This window comes from Crinia signifera, chromosome 1, assembly GCF_055691185.1.
Source record: "Crinia signifera chromosome 1, ASM5569118v1, whole genome shotgun sequence".
NCBI classification, from domain to species: domain Eukaryota; kingdom Metazoa; phylum Chordata; class Amphibia; order Anura; family Myobatrachidae; genus Crinia; species Crinia signifera.
In genome coordinates this window covers 265,715,617-265,733,297 of record NC_139217.1, presented here as the reverse complement: position 1 = coordinate 265,733,297, position 17,681 = coordinate 265,715,617, and positions in this window count along the sequence as shown.

Here is a 17,681-nt window from a genome sequence, read left to right as displayed (position 1 = left end):
TCAGAAACACGGTGGTTAGGGGTTCGGGGCATGCAGTGGGACGGTCTTTGGGACCTTGTGTCTGCCAAAGCCCGTAGGTGGGGCCGTCCCGACGTGCTGGTTATCCACTTAGGTGGCAATGACTTGGTTAGAAGTACAGGCATCGACCTGACGGTTAAGATCAAGAAAGATTTGTCGCGGCTGTTAGAACTCTGGCCGGGTTTGAGACTGGTTTGGTCTGACGTCATTCCACGTGTTAACTGGCGTGGGTGCCGGAATGTAGCGGCAATCGAAAGGGCCAGGCGGAAGTTGAACCACGCGGTCACCAGGCACATTGTTGCATTGGGTGGCACCGCGGTTAGGCACCCCTCCATAGTAACCGGGTCCCCCGGTTTGTACAGGCCTGACGGGGTCCATCTGTCGGACACCGGTATGGCAGTTTTCCTACAGAATATTTTTGCTAGTTTAGGGTAGTTTAGCGTAGGGTTGCTATTTGTTGGATGGCGGGTCCGGGTTCCAAGAGGCGACCCTTTGGGCCGTGGGAGCCCGGGCTGTGGCGAGAAGGCGCTCTCGACCAGCAGTCAGGTGGGGTGTCAGGTGGTCACTGTGCGGTATTGCCCCCCCTTTGCCAAGAAGGCGGGCGAGTCCCCATGCTCCGGCTGGGGGCGTCGGACACTTCCTGGAAGGTCCGCGTCATGCAATAGAAGGGGGCGGTATGTCCGTCACAGCGCGGGCTGTACCCCACGTGAAGGGGTGTTGCTAGATTGGGACGCTACGGTCGTTACCATGGCAACACCCGGAACTGGGGCTGGTCTCAAGTGCTTTCTTTGCCATCCCTTATACAAATAGGGGTCATACCATTTAAATAAATATTCATGACCTTTAACCTTACGCAGTTGGTGTCCGTGTCTTATTTCAGTTAAGGTTTGTCCAGTTATTTCTAGGCTTAAGAGTTAAGTTAAGGTATAGATAAACAACAACAACATAATTCCCTAGGAGCCTTAGATAGAGCGAGGGCCGCATAGGTCAGAGGGAATTTAAGATACTGGGAATTTGTGGTCCATAAGCAGTGTAACATCAACAGCAGTGCATAGCCGTGGGTAATAGCAGAGAGCAGTAGGTGGAACCACCAATCAGGGCACAGGGGGGCGTCAGCTCAGAGAGGGGTATATCTGGGATTGCAGCCAGGAAGTGAGGCCTCTTTGGGCAGTATTCAATGGTAATATTCTCCGTGCATGGCGAGCATTTTTTTTTGCTCGCCGTGCACTCTCCGTGTTCCGGAGGGCTCGTTGCCTCTCCTGCTGCCACTATTCAATGTTTATAAGACTCGCCGCCACTCGCGGCGAGTCTTAACCCCTGCAGCGGACGAGCGTCCGCAGCAGGGAGCTGACAGGGACGTGGCATCCAGGGAGATTAAAGTCTCCCTGGATGCCACAGAACATATGTGAGGGTAGGGGGCCCCCCTGGGACCCAGGCAGCACAGGCTGCCCCCCTCTATAGCCAGCGGGGGACCCAGTATTCACTGTACCCGAACGTGCTTCGGGTGCAGTGAATATATGAATATCTAATGAGCGGCTCGAGCGCTCTGGCCCCCTGCTGGCTGCACTGTGTAAAAAAAAGAAAAAAAAAAATGTAAAAAAATATTTTTTTAAAAATTAAATATATATTCATGTGCTATAGGCACATGAATAAAAATAACATGGCCCTCCACAGAAAAAAAAACCTGATTTTTTGACACCAAAATTAAAAAAAACACCCTTTTAGTTTAAAAGTTCACATTCCTGCTCTCCATCAAAAGATGGAGAATTTCTTCACGGAGAGAGACGGCGAGAATCACTAAGAAAGACGGAGAATATTTCACATTGAATAGGGTGGCTCGCCTTTGGAGAAAAAAAACCTCTCTCCACGGCGAAAAAAGCACAAGTTCTCCACAAAAGACGGAGAACTTTTCTCATTGAATACTGCCCTTTGAGTCTGGATTCCCACCCTCCCTACCCTTTTCTTTTTTCCACGTGCTATCTGGCCTGACGCCATTTCACCAAATTCGGCTAGCATGCCATAGTTTTAGTTTAACCAATCGGCGAGAAGGCGCTCTCGACCAGCAGTCAGGTGGGGTGTCAGGTGGTCACTGTGCGGTATTGCCCCCCCTTTGCCAAGAAGGCGGGCGAGTCCCCATGCTCCGGCTGGGGGCGTCGGACACTTCCTGGAAGGTCCGCGTCATGCAATAGAAGGGGGCGGTATGTCCGTCACAGCGCGGGCTGTACCCCACGTGAAGGGGTGTTGCTAGATTGGGACGCTACGGTCGTTACCATGGCAACACCCGGAACTGGGGCTGGTCTCAAGTGCTTTCTTTGCCATCCCTTATACAAATAGGGGTCATACCATTTAAATAAATATTCATGACCTTTAACCTTACGCAGTTGGTGTCCGTGTCTTATTTCAGTTAAGGTTTGTCCAGTTATTTCTAGGCTTAAGAGTTAAGTTAAGGTATAGATAAACAACAACAACATAATTCCCTAGGAGCCTTATTGAGAAGAAAGGTGTCTCACCACATGTGATGGCAATCATACAGGGAAACAGAGCATTTTCTCCCTCATGGAGAGGGTCAGGTAGGCAAGTATGGTATGAAGTGAGATCTATATTGCAGTGTAAAAATAAAGCAGTCAGTATTTTCTTTATCAAGCCACAAAGCTTCCTTAATACAGCCTCTCAATCCTCTATAATACCAAACTCCAGTCCAGGAACACAAACTCATAGTGCTCAAGCAACAACATACACCATATCCTCCAACATGACCCATTCCATTAGGTAAAAAATGCTCTGCTTCTGGACTTCTTCCTTAATTTAGGATTGCCTTCACCTTTGCTGGAACACCGTCATCATCACTGAACTAGTTCAACACAGGTGACTGCAATTATCAATTAAGAAAGAAGTCCAAAAACAGTGCATTTTGTACCTAATGGAATGGGTCATGTTGGAGGTTATGCATACACCTCCACCAAGCAATGCCCCTGATACCTTTTCCTGCACAGGTAGTGTCGGTCAGTGCTTCCGTTTTCTGTCACATTCGCAGAAGAAAGAATAGTGCCAGAGCCATTGCTGTGTGTTGTGCTTGTGCAATCTTTATGAATTACTTGTGGATAGATTGCACCACCTGGAACACTTATAGCCAGGTTTATAAGTGTAAAAACAGATCCACATACAGTACAACAATATACTGAAAAATCTAGATCCACATACATTTAAAAAAGGTCAGATCCTCAACCAGAAAAGCAGGATAAATGGGGGCTGTAATTGGAGGCCAAAATTACTTTTTTTGTTTAATTGTTTGGTGTTACGCCTGCCCCCCCCCCCCCCAATGTATCACTCTAGCCGTCTTATGTCACTCCAGCCCCCTGTGTTTGTTGCTCCATGTCCCTTCTGTTCCCCCCAGGTCATTCCTGATCACCGCTGTATTACTCTTCTCATTTCAATACAGCCCCCTGTGTATAGCTCCATTACCCCATGTCAGTCCAGCTCCCCCATGTGTCACTCCAGCTCCCAGTGTGTAGCTCTATTCCCCCATATCACTCCAGTTTCCCTTGTGTTACTCATCTCTTGCGTATCACTCAAGTAATCTAATCTAACATATCCCCCCTCATCCTAACCCACAAACTAGTCCTTAAAACTATCCCCCCCCCCCCCCCCCCCCAGACTTTGACTGTAACTATGGAGTCGGCATCTCCAGCGATAACGGTATTCTGGCAGAAAGTCCGGCATTGGTATTTTCTCTGCCGGCATCCCGACCCCTGGGATGCTAACTGCATCCCTGCTCTGCATATATCTGCCCCCCCCCCCCTACTCTGCAGTAAAAGGTTAGGGGGGGTTCTTTCACGCGAGTGATCTGGCAAAAGTTACTGTGTGCCACTCTGCCAATGATTAATAACACTTTATTACATAACTCTTCATTTTCCTAGCCACTGGCATATCTATTAGTGTGTGTGTGTCACTGCTATATATGTGTGTATGAATCTGGGGGCCAGGATGAAGTGCTGCTGCAGGCACACCTGTGTATGAGGGATTGAGGTGTCACCATTTCTGCAGATGGTCAAATCCACTATGTTTCCACCCCCCTCCACTGCTTTCAGAAAATGTTGCAAGCACAGCTCTGTAATATGTGCAAGGATCTCACTCCCTGTGTCTGTGCCTCCCTGTCCCCTCCCTACCTTCCTGCCTCACTGTCCCCTCCGAACTGCCCTGTGCCTCCCTGTCCCCTCCGAACCGCCCTGTGCCTCCCTATCCCCTCTCAACTGCCCTGTGCCTCCCTGTCCCCTCCCTACCGTCCTGCCTCACTGTCCCCTCCAAACTTCCCTGTGCCTCCCTGTCCCCTCCCTACCGTCCTGCCTCACTGTCCCCTCCCAACCACCCTGTGCCTCCCTGTCCCCTCCCTACCGTCCTGCCTCACTGTTCCATCCCAACCACCCTGTGCCTCCCTATCCCCTCCCTACCGTCCTGCCTCACTGTCCCCTCCCAGCCACCCTGTGCCTCCCTGTCCCCTCCCTACCGTCCTGCTTCACTGTCCCCGCTGAACCGCCCTGTGCTTCCCTGTCCCCTCTCAACTGCCCTGTGCCTCCCTGTCCCCTCCTTACCATCCTGCTTCCCTGTCCCCTCCCTACCGTCCTGCCTCACTGTCCCCTCCGAACCGTCCTGTGCTTCCCTGTCCCCTCTCAACTGCCCTGTGCCTCCCTGTCCCCTCCCTACTGTGCTGCCTCACTGTTCCCTCCCAACCACCCTGTGCCCCCCTGTCTGCTATACCACACACCTACAATCACACCACCAACATATGCCACATGTAGACAACTATATAAGAGAACACCCTGCCCGGCACCTGCGTTCCCGGAAGTATCGCAGGAACACGTGCAGGCCAGACAGGTTCAAGGCAGCAGACTCCCACTCTCGCTGGAACTGCCGCCCCAACACGCTACGCACAGTGCTGACAAGTGTGGCCGCTGCCTGCTAGCCACCACCATGACCCGCTCACACTCGCACAGGCGCCTAATAATTGCAACTGCACCCGATGCCTACCATCCCCTCCTGCCGTGCCCGCAAACCTCCCACTACCCTCACACCTGCCTCTCTGCCGACTCCAGCCCCGGACCTACAAGGAGCACAGACTTTGCACTATACCACCAACGGATCACAGGTAACATTTGTTTCCTATTCGACCAATGCCTACAATGTGTTTATATGCTACCTAGCCTGCAACACACCAAATAAATATCCAATTCCACAATCCACCCCCACACCCAACTAATAACACACACACTCTCTTTCCACCACTATACCACCAACGCAAGCACTTTACACCTCCCTAAACTTTCCTACACCACTTCAACAAAATCCCTAACCCAACATACCCCTACCCCACAACACCACACCCCTTACCCACCCCCACACGCAATTGCACCACTATAGCAACAACCCCTGCACTCTACACCTGGCCAAACTAGCCTACACCACCCTACCCCAAACCCACCACTCACACACCCACGCCACCCCCAAGCACCTCCCACCCACCCATATCACCCAACCCTCACTCACGCAATAACTGCGTTCACAGGTTAAAGGAGCACAGCCCCTTACGATGGTGTGAAGAGCGCCCGTAGGGCGAGATGAATCACCTAGTTTATTATATAGCTTTTTTTCTGGACTTGCAACTTGGTGGGTGGGACTGCTATGCTATTACTGGTGCCTGTCCTTGTGTTTCCTTCCTATATCCCTATAGATCAGTGATTTTCAACCTTTTTACCTTGTGGCACACTAAATAAGATTTTAAAATTGCCAAGGCACACCATGAGATCCCCACAGGGCAAAATACATTGGTCCCCACAGAAAAAAAAAAAACAATTAGCCACATATAAAATACATCACACTGGTCCCCACAGGTAACAAAAATAAAATACATTGGCCCTTTACATGAAAAGAAGAGACCAGTAAATAACAGTAGAACTTGTGGTGGCTGTAAACTGGCATGGGCATCTCTAGATCTGGGGGCACACTTAAGAACAGCTCAAGGCACACTAGTGTGCCACGGCACAGTGGTTGAAAAACACTGCTATAGATTGTAAGCTTGCAGCAGGGCTCTCCTACCTCCAAGTCTGTCTGTTGTTACCCAGTTTGTTTTATCACTGTCTACAATTGTAAAGCACAACGGAATCTGCTGCGCTATATAAGAAACTGTAAATAAATAAATAATCAATAAATAATAAATCGCCAGAGTCTACTGCACCACTGAAGAGGAGGGGACTGCTTGGAGCCTGCACATGACCCCCCCCCCCCCCCCCCAGCCTCATATACTGCCCCTGTTCCAAGCCTATACCATATTGGGCCAGATGCACTAAGATGTAGAAGTGATAAAATGTGGAGAGTGATATACAGACAGCCAATCAGCTCCTACCTACAATGTCACAGACTGAAAATGATAGGCAGGAGGTGATTGATTGGTTATTTATCACTCTCCATTGTATCACTTTTGAAGCTTAGTGCATCTGGCCCAATGATTGTTTTTGTGGAAAAAAATGGAAATAATGCAGGTCTATGGGGGGGTACACACCAGAACGATTAGGGCTCAATTCCATCAATCTGGATCCAATTCCGACCGATTGGATGCAGATTGTATGTAGATTGGGCATGTTTAGGTCCAATTCCGATCCGATTCCAATCCGATGCGCGTCCCCGCTGTCGTTTGGTCGTTTTACAGATCCTACCTGCTGCAGTGAGGATCTGTAAAAGATCCATTCAAGTGGATACAGACTCAGATCGGATTGGATGCAGATCGTTAGCAGATTGTTAGCAGATTGTGTGCTCCAACAGATCGTGCGAAAATCACACAATCTGCTAACGATCTACTAACAATCAGGATCGTTCTGGTGTGTACCTGGCCTAACTTTGCCCAAAATGTAGATGTGCTCACACCCCTCCCTTTAGCAAAACCCTTCAGTTTTTCCCTTAGAACCATTCACCCCACCATTTATTTTCTCTTCACCAATTCCTTAACTTACATTGAAGTAGAGATGAGTGGTATACTGTAGCTTTACAAATTTTCATGAATTGAGTTTCTATTTAAAAGTGCTGTTTTGCTGAGATGCAATGTTAAAGCAATTCATCTCTCTCCCAAAAGCATGCCTTTTTTTCTGAATTCAGCAACTGAACTGAACAACAATTATAACCACATGGTATCTAACCACTGAGAATTTGGGATTCCAGACAATTGATATTTGTATGCGTGGTAACTTCTGAATACTTAACTCTTCTGTACTTACATATTGATCTCCGTATAGCTTGCGCTTTGGTTTCCACCCGAACACCTCTTTCTTACATCTTGTTCCACTGTAAGAGAAATGGATCTCAAGCAATCAATCAAAACTGTACTGTGTTCTTACAGAGAATTGATCATATTTGAGCTCCTGAAAGTCCGATGGCTTCAGTGCTGCATGATTGATATCTAACTGAAATAATATTTGGATGTTGGACTTCACATATGAGAGGCTGTCTGGAGACTCATTCGGATGAAAATATTTATTTTGAGAAATTTCAATATGAGTGTTTCAGTGTAGATGCAGAATACAATTTGGTGATCTGTACCTACACCGATAAGCTGCAATACACAGTATACACAGTATACACAGTATACAGGGGTGATTCAGGTTTTTTTCATAGTTGCCTACCCACCTGCATTCTGGGACACAAACTGAATTATGTTATGTTCCTGACAAGGTTGTTCTTCCCACCTTTCTTTTTAATAGATCCATAATACCTCTGGGTTGTCTCCTATAGAGGAGCGGAAAGGGACTAGACCTTGTAGAGGATTGGGGTACCTCTCTGACCGAGAACATCAAATAAGGAAGGAGCAAATCCCAGTTTTGTTTTCTTGGTAAAATGCCCTCTTTATCATTTGTTTAAAGGTTTGATTAAACCTTTCTACCAGGCCATCTGTTTGCAGGTGGTACACTGAGGTGGTAATCCTGTCTACCTTCAATAACGATAACAAATCCTTCAAAAGTTTGGAAACAAAAGAGGTACCTTGGTCCATTAAGACCGCCTTTGGTATATACAGGGTTATTAGTTCCCTGGCAATAGTGTGAGATTTCATATTATGCAGGGGTATAGCCTCCGGGTATCTGGTGGCATAATCCACTATCACCATAGGTGTGCGCACATTGAGCGTTAGGGGTGCAAAGGCACCCCCTAATGCTGTACCCCACCCTTATGAAAACCTCTGCTGCTAACAATACCAGCAATACCCTTAACCAAAGACATTTGCTTTTTAGAATGGTATTCCATTTAAAGAAGCGCCCATCAATCAATTCTATGTGTTTGCATTGTTAATTGTACTAGACCATTGTCATATCACTAAATACATGCGTCATCCATATATGTTCATGACTGTATTTGCATGTACTGTTACACAGAGTAATTAGAAGATTACAACTGAAATAGGCAGGAGATTATAGTGTGGCTGAGAGACTTTTTATATTGTAGAGAGTGCCAATAGATGATGGAAGACATGCCTGATTGTCGGTGTTAGACATGCCCAATAGGTGGAGCTATGCACACTCCTTTGACGGTGCACCCCCTAATAAAATGTGCTGCGCACGCCTTTGACTATCACTAGTATGTATCGATGCCCTCGAACAGATTTTTCCAATGGCCCTATTAGATTAATGCCAATTCACTCAAAAGGAATGGACATTACAGGGAGGGGTACCAGTGGATCCCTAAACTTTGGCACACTGGGCATTCCTGACAATATTCCTTGACTGGCCAAACGAACTTTAACTGTATGCATTGGAGGGTCTCTGGCAGGGCCGTTTCTAGACAATTTAGCTCCCAGGGCGAAGAAATAAAAATGCGCCCCCCCCCCCCCCCAATACATAGCATGGTATTATAGCCGAAATAGGGGGTGTGGCTTGATATTAAAAGGGGTGTGGCTTAATGTAAGGCGTGGTCTAGCAGGAAAACAATTACCTTATATCACACTTTTGCAACCTGCAAGACCAGACATTGGTTGCTGCAGGAATTGTTATTGTCCTCCCGCACTTAAGTTGGCTGGCTGAAGGCCACACAATGACCTAGTACGCCTCACAATGACAGGCTACTTAAATCATTATACACTATTTATCTGTGATGCCAATTACACATTACGCCGTACACTGTGATGACGATTACATATTACGCCGCACACCGTGATGACAATTACACATTACACCGCACACCAAGATGCCCATTAGACCACACACTGTGATGGCAATTACACAATACTCCCCACATCGTAATGCCCATTACACATTATGCCCCATGTGCCGCTGCCGCACAACCGATGCTGTTTACTAATATGCCCCCACAGTGCCAGATATGCCCCCACAGCGCCACAAATATATACCCCACAGTGCCACATATATGCCCCCACAGTGCCACACATATGCCCCCACAGTGACACAAATATATGCCCCCACAGTGACACAAATATATGCCCCCACAGTCCCACAAATATATGCCCCCACAGTGCCACACATATGCCCCCAGTGCCACAGATATATGCCCCCCAGTGTCACAAACATATGCCCCCAGTGCCACAGATATATGCCCCCAGTGCCACAGATATATGCCCCCAGTGCCACAGATATATGCCCCCAGTGCCACAGATATATGCCCCCAGTGCCACAGATATATGCCCCCCAGTGCCACAGATATATGCCCCCCAGTGTCACAAACATATGCCCCCAGTGCCACAGATATATGCCCCCAGTGCCACAGATATATGCCCCCAGTGCCACAGATATATGCCCCCAGTGCCACAGATATATGCCCCCAGTGCCACAGATATATGCCCACAGTGCCACAGATATATGCCCCCAGTGCCACAGATATATGCCCCCCAGTGTCACAAACATATGCCCCCAGTGCCACAGATATATGCCCCCAGTGCCACAGATATATGCCCCCAGTGCCACAGATATATGCCCCCCAGTGCCACAGATATATGCCCCCCAGTGTCACAAACATATGCCCCCAGTAACAAACTTACTTGGAGAGGGGAGGGGAGCGCATCGTGCTTCTCTCCTATCCCGCGCCCGAGCTCCTATTGGCTGACAGCGGCAGCCCAGTGACGTGGCGAGGGGACGGAGAAACGCACGATGCGTTCCCCTCCCCTCTCCAGCGTGGAGTCGGGCGGCCGGGGAGACAGCGGCAGCGGCTGCGGCTGCGGCTGCGGGCGGGGGGGTTAGACTGCCGGGCGCCCTGGCTGTTTCAGAGGCGGACAAGCCGTGCGGCGCCCCGGGCTGCTGCACGGCTTGTCCGCCTCTAGAAACGGCCCTGGTCTCTGGGGTGGTTCAGTAGCTGCAATAGCTTTAGTACTGTAGTCTCTGGTCTTTGGCCCCTGAGTTGCATCAGCTGACTCTGTACTTGTTTCCTAGAAGGGCCCCCATCGTGGGCATCGCATGTACATCGCATGCCATTATAATGTATTATAACGTCAAAAAATCGCATGTGATGCGACCGACGCGATTACCGATTTTACATAGGGAACAATGTTAAATGGCCCAATTGACCCGATTTTACATAGGGAACAATGTTAAATGGCCCACAGACCCCAAATAGCCATCCTGAAGTGTGAAATGGCCCCCCCAATTGTTAACGCCACCCCACGATCAACGTCAACCAGAAGCGTGGCGAGCGCAGCGAGCCCGCGAGGGGCGGCAGTACGCGTCCTCCGACCTTTTTATACCCCCACTATCCACGTCGGCATGGAGTTGAGAATAGAAAGTGTGGCGAGCGCAGCGAGCCACCGAGCCAACGAGCCCGAAGCGTGGCGAGCGCAGGGAGCCCCGCGAGGGGACGCGGAATACGAGCCCGAAGCGTGGCGAGCGCAGGGAGCCCCGCGAGGGGACGCGGAATACATGTTAAGTAATCCGTGTCCCCTCGCGGGGCTCGCTGTGCTCGCCACGCTTCGGGAGCGTGTTCCGCGTCCCCTCGCAGGGCTCGCTACGCTCGCCACGCTTCGGGCTCGGTGGCACGCTGCGCTGTCCACACTTTCTATTCTCAACTCCACGCCGATGTGGATAGTGGGGGTATGAAAAGGTCGGAGGACGCGTACCGCCGCCCCGCTTCGGGTTGACGTTGATCGTGGGGTGGCGTTAACAATTGGGGGGGCCATTTCACACTTCAGGGTGGGTATTTGGGGTCTGTGGGCCATTTAACATTGTTCCCTATGTGAAATCGGGTCAATTGGGCCATTTAACATTATTCCCTATGTTAAATCGCGGTAATCGCGTCGGTCGCATCGCATGTGATTTTTTTGGCCGCATGTGATGCGACCGACGCAATTTGGGCGCCCTTCTAGGAAACAAGTACCGCTGACTCTTTTTATAGTGTCATGCCATGTAACCAGCATCTGCAGCAACACAAAGTCATGCCCCAGGATTAGCAGAGATTTTTTTCGGGAGGTCACCGCAGCTACCACACTCAGTGGCTGGCCTTGAACTTTCAGTGCCAGGGCACACCTCAACATCATCATATACAGTATGCACAATACCCTGACAGGAGGCAGGACCTGGTCAGCTCCACGAGGAACCATGTTGGCTTCAACAATGGTAACTTCACTACCAGTGTCAACCAGTGCCAGATCTCCCGGCCTTCCAACTGTACCAGTGTCCAGAACAGGGTGGACTCTACGTGGGATACACCTGCAGCAGCCATGCTGATCATCAGTCGAGCCACTTTTCCTGCACTGTAATTAATTGGCTCTCCCTGATTTGGTTACTCCTGTAGCACATGCCCAGGCTTGCCACATTCAAAGCAAACCATGGGAGGTGGTTCCTTTGGCTAAACCACTGGGACCTGAGTTCTGGGCGTTGGTACTGGCACCAATCCTGACCTGGCTTTACTCTATTTTCCTAGGGTCAGGTGATGCTCAATCACCACTACCAGCTCCTCAAATGTTTGGGGGTCAGCCTAAAGGGCCCCTTTCTGTACCGAGTGGTCTAACACCTGCATAGCCTGGTCCAGTGCAACTATCTCCACAATTTGCACTGCAGAGTTTTTATCCGGCTGCAGCCAGGCCTTTGTCAACCAGGCTAGTTTGGCCAGCTGAATCCTGGGAGGCTCAGAGCTCTTCAGCCGCCAGTAATGAAATACTTGGGCTTTGCTGGGCCCTGTCACTCTAATCCTGTCAAGTATAGCCTTCTTAAGGCCAGGGTAGGAGCCGGACTCTGCCACAGACATATCCACATGTGCTTCTCCTGTTATATAGGGAGCCAGCCTGTCAGACCATTCCTCTGCAGGCCATCCGAAATTAATGGGTGTGCACTCAAATTAAATTGTATGTGCACTTTGGTAGCCTCTCATGATCCTGCCCACCTTTTCTCAGCCCCTTAACTCCTCATGCAACAGATGAATTTGAGCTTGTTTCCCCTGAATCTGAGTTTGCAGTTTAGCAGCCAGATCCTGTTGCCTCCAGACAGTTCAGCAAACATTTTCATTATGGGCTCCATAGTATCCTGGCGAAAAGATTAAAACCTCAAAACCTGTTGATGGAAGAGCTGAGTTTGATATTATTGTATACCAATAAATCATTTGGAAAAATACCTTGATGTGCTTGTCCTAATATCTTTACCCGTGAGTATGGGTACGCTACCCACATTTCTAAAGATACCTTGAAGTGTTTATCAGCATTTGTTACCTTGTAAGTTTGGTAGTCCATCCCAAATACTTGGTTGGTTGGGTTCCAAGAGTTCCTAGTCTCTTTTGTCTACACATATTTCTTTTCATATATGGCATGATATGAGTACATAAGAAGGTAGAAAAACATACATACTATACAGGCCATTTGAAAAGGTACTTCTACAGGAAACGACAGCTGCATATATCGATATGGAAATATAATTGTGAAGATACCCTGCAATAATATACAAACATGTCGACAAAGGAACTTCTATACAGGGAATGTATATTTTGTAATATATTATCACAATTCTTTGTTTACTCCTCTTATTGGCCAATACCATTCATGGAGCACCCAGTGGAACACATCTTTTCCCACTCCAAGTTTATCTATTTAAGGGGCAGATTTATTAAGCTTGGTGAAGTGATAACATGTCTGGTACTTTATCACCAGGCAATCAGCTCCTACCTGTCATTTTTCAAACCAAACCTATAACTACACAGTTGAGAGCTGATTGGCCGGTGATAAAGTACCAGCCACATGATCACTTCACCAAGCTTAATAAATCTGCCCCTTAGAGCCTTAAGGTAGACCCTTTGTGTTATTCCTCGGGCAGATCCCCAGATCCCTAGGTTTGAAGCGTGTCTTTTTCCTTCATATCCATTGAACTATATCCTTAATTTGGGAGAATCCTCACTGTCCTGTGACAGCGAGGATTTCCCTGGAATATAGAATAGGGTGAGCAGCCGGCGAGGGAGTTAAACAGCGAGGATCGCTTGTTTTCTGCAATCCCCACCGTTTAACCCCCTTGCCGGCCGCATTTAATAGGGGGCAAAACATTTTTCAATGATACAGTGGCCCTTTAGGCTGGCTGCCTTCCACACAACACCCTATGAACGCCAGGTTGCCCAGTTAATCTACTACAGGCACAAACTGGGGAGGTTTAACAGGCTCACCAGTTCATTAAGGACACATTCCAATTGAAAACCTTTCCTGGCTCCCAGACCAGTTTCACAGTGTATAACCAAACAAAAATAAAACTTGCCAGTTTTAAACACAAGTAGCTGTCTTACCCTAGGTTCCCTGCTTTGCGTAGAGTCCAGCTGAAATGTGTCGGGTACCAAATGTGACAAGGAATCACGCACACTGCATAAGATGAAGTCTTGGTCTTTATTTTGTAGCAGGTAAACAGCATAACAGGTAAACAGCACCTCCTGCTCATAAAACACTTATATCAGGAAAGCACAGGTGCTGCTAATTAGCCCAACCCTGATCACATCAGTTTTCCTGCTGCTGCTCTAAAACCTGGACCAGATCCTCCACATTACCTTCATTTAGAAGTATTCTGTCCCTGCCACAATATACATAATATATGTAAACATGTTTTGTGACCACAGATGGCCTTTAGAAGTCTTTATAAAGTGCAAAAAATAAACAGAAATTATTCTGACAGCAGAATAACTACTGTTTATTTTTTTGCACTTTATGAAGGCTCCTGAGTGCAATCTGTGGTAGCAGAGTTGTATGTATTGAGGGTGAGCCTATGGTGAGATATGGAGGTAGATGGAGAGTGGGGGCTCAGGGGGCTGATAACACTGCTATGGAGGTAGATGGAGAGTGGGGGCTCAGGGGGCTGATAACACTGCTATGGAGGTAGATGGAAGTGGGGGCTCAGGGGGCTGATAACACTGCTATGGAGGTAGATGGAGAGTGGGGGCTCAGGGGGCTGATAACACTGCTATGGAGGTAGATGGAAAGTTGGGGCTCAGGGGGATGATAACACTGCTATGGAGGTAGATGGAGAGTGGGGGCTCTCACTGCTATGGAGGTAGCTGGAGAGTGGGGGCTCAGGGGGCTGATAACACTGCTATGGAGGTAGATGAGAGTGGGGGCTCAGGGGGCTGATAGCACTGCTATGGAGGTAGATGGAGAGTGGGCTCAGGGGGCTGATAACACTGCTATGGAGGTAGATGGAGAGTGGGGGCTCAGGGGGCTGATAACACTGCTTTGGAGGTAGATGGAGAGTGGGGCCTCAAGGGTCTGATAACACTGCTATGAGGGAAGTGGAAGCAGAGACATATACAGTATATCAACTCACTATGTTAGTATGTACCAAGTAGCCCTGCTGTGTAATGTAGCTTTGATGTCAGTTTTTAGCCAGTACTGTTACACGCTAGTTTTCCCCTGCCACAGGTGGAAATAGCCATGACCTGTGAGTGGAATTGTGAGTTAATCTCCCTGAAACTACTTTTCCAAAGTGGGAGAGTATGGAGTAAAGGGTTTTCCAAAAGAAGCAGAACCCATCTGGGGAGCAGATCCCCAGGCAAATTTTCACCACCTAAAATCCCATTCTTTTACAACATGATTTTTCAATATATCTGTATCTCTAACCTCAGGAGGCACTAACATGCTGCTCTCCATAGATGGAAGGAATTTCCATTCTTAGGCTTGGTACTCATTAGATGATGTACCAGCCATGCTGTACAAACGTAGCAATATATCGCTCCCATCTGCATTTATTATACATGTTGTTGTTGCTGCCAGGATTGTCCAACTAGGCGTGCAGGACACCCGACAGGATGACCCAGCAAAGACTCATGGGAGTCTGCAATCGTGGGTACGATATGGAGAATATATTTTTCCGTGATATTAAGATATATCGGGTGACATATCGTCTAATGCATTGCTACCCTTAGGCGTCAACAAGACAACATGCTTAATCAACAAAATTCGAATTATAATGGGACAGTGTTTGTTTTTCTTCAACAAGCAATAATTTTCTAACAAATTGTTGCAAACGTGTTGATATTATCACCTTGGGGCCAATTCAGGCCTGTTTGTTTGCGCCAGAATTCCACCCCATTTTCATTGGTGGGGGTCTGTGCATGCGCATGTGCAAACTCCCTGTGCAAATGCCTTCGGGGAGTAACACACTTGCCACGGCATTCGCACTGTAATGGGAGGGAAGTGGGCGGGCAAGTTGCTGAAGCAGGGGAACGCCCAGCATTTTATGGGCCTCTGGGTGTTCCCCTTGAGAACGCAGGTATGGCGATGTCTGCTCGGGTTGGGCGGCTGACGTTACATGACATTAGCACCTGCCCCCAAATCAGCGATCTGCGGGCATCTGAACAGTAAATATGGACATACTTTCAGAACGAAGGCTGAAGAAATCATTCAATGGTTAGCGACCATCGAATGATTTCTCCTCCTTTCGACCGCATGCAGGTGGATGTGTTCGCTTACACATCCCCTTGCATGCTAGTGAAATGATTCGGGTGCCAAAAGAGGGTGGGCATTCGGTCAGGAGGGAGGTGTACAGCGTTTATCTGTTTGCTAGGCTGCGATTACACACAACCTAGAGAACAGGCATGAATTAGGCCCTTTATTCGGAGTGTAGAACCATATGGATGCCAGACATCTTACTCTTCTGGTATATTTACCATAAAGGGTATAAAGTGGATAGGATACAATTGTATTCTCTCTTCTTAAAAGGAAGGAGCTCTATGGTAGATAAGGCTCCATGGCGTAATGCTAAGACACATGAGACATGGTTGCATCTTGATATGCAAGTGAAATACATTTATTTTGGAGCTTCCTCCTAGTTATTAAAGAACATCTCAATCTTTTGGTTGATGTCTCCCCCAATGGAACATAAATAAGAAACTTGGTCCCTCAATTTCTTTATTCACAAACAAAGACACAAAATTCCTGTTCAATGAAGGGATCATTGATCCCTATTTTCCACTGTGATTGCTGGCGACAAAGTCATTCACGAGTCCCCATGTTCTATTTTCCAGAAGTCTGACACCAATTTTTCAGTCAATTTCACATACATCCCGGGAATCATTGCAACTAGTTAATCAGCATTCAGAGACAGGATGACATAGAACTTCTATAAGTCTAAAATTTCATAGTATGTTCCCACTGCACTAAATAAATGATAGCTCTGTCCATACAATGTTCTTTATTTGAAAGATGCTTTCATAAATCATATCTGATATCAGATTTGCTTGATTGTAGGCACCTGTCTTTTCTTTGTAATTTAAGAAGTAAGATTACGTTGCACAAAGCTTCTTAACATCAATTTGATTATTAATCCCAACTGTGGTACAACAACTGCAGCATTAGGCCTTCTTTATATGCAAAGATAAACATACAGGCTCATACAGTGTAAGCAATGAATTCAGCAGGGGGAAAACCCTTTCAGTGGCGCCGTTACTGAATAACTGACAAGGATTGGAAGATAAACTGATAAAACTATTTAAAACTTAATTTTATTTTAGCAAAAGTAAATAAGAGACTCAAGGCTATCATGAAACATTAATATCTTCTCCTTTCCAGATAGATAATAATTGTATCCCCTTAATTGTCCTTTGTTACAACAATGTTTTATGTATACAGGTTAAGGCCCATTTTTTTGTTTTATTTATTCACCGCAGTCATTCTGGATTATTGCCTATTATAGTGGATTATGGGTGGATAGACCAATTATCATTCTACTCCAAAGCGTTAGGGTAGGTTGGTATAAATCAGGTAAAATACAGCTGTAAGACAAAACATGTTATTTTCATGAAAAGCACAACTGCTCTGTCAGTCAATGTAAAATAAACCCTTAATTCATACCTAGGAGATCCCTGAAGCCACAAGAGCTAGATTTTTGGTGGAATGCATTTGAGAGATAGAAAGGAGGTTAAATGTGATGAACTGGTAATTAATTCATGCTTAACCTCCATTGAGAGGAGCTGCTCTGACGGACAAAAGACATGTTCCTGACAAGTGCCAGCGGCACAACAGATAACTCTGGTTAATAATCAATAAGCTCCGGGCCAGCATGGTGTTTGCTGTTGGAAGTGAGTACAGCGCAAGGTGTTTATTGGGAATAGTTCTTGGAATGTAAATCTTCTTTTGTTTATTGTTATGAAATATATATATGTGTTTAGGTTTAATTTGGTTCCTTAAGATTGCAAAACAGAACAGTTTTACTGGATTTTATTTAATATTC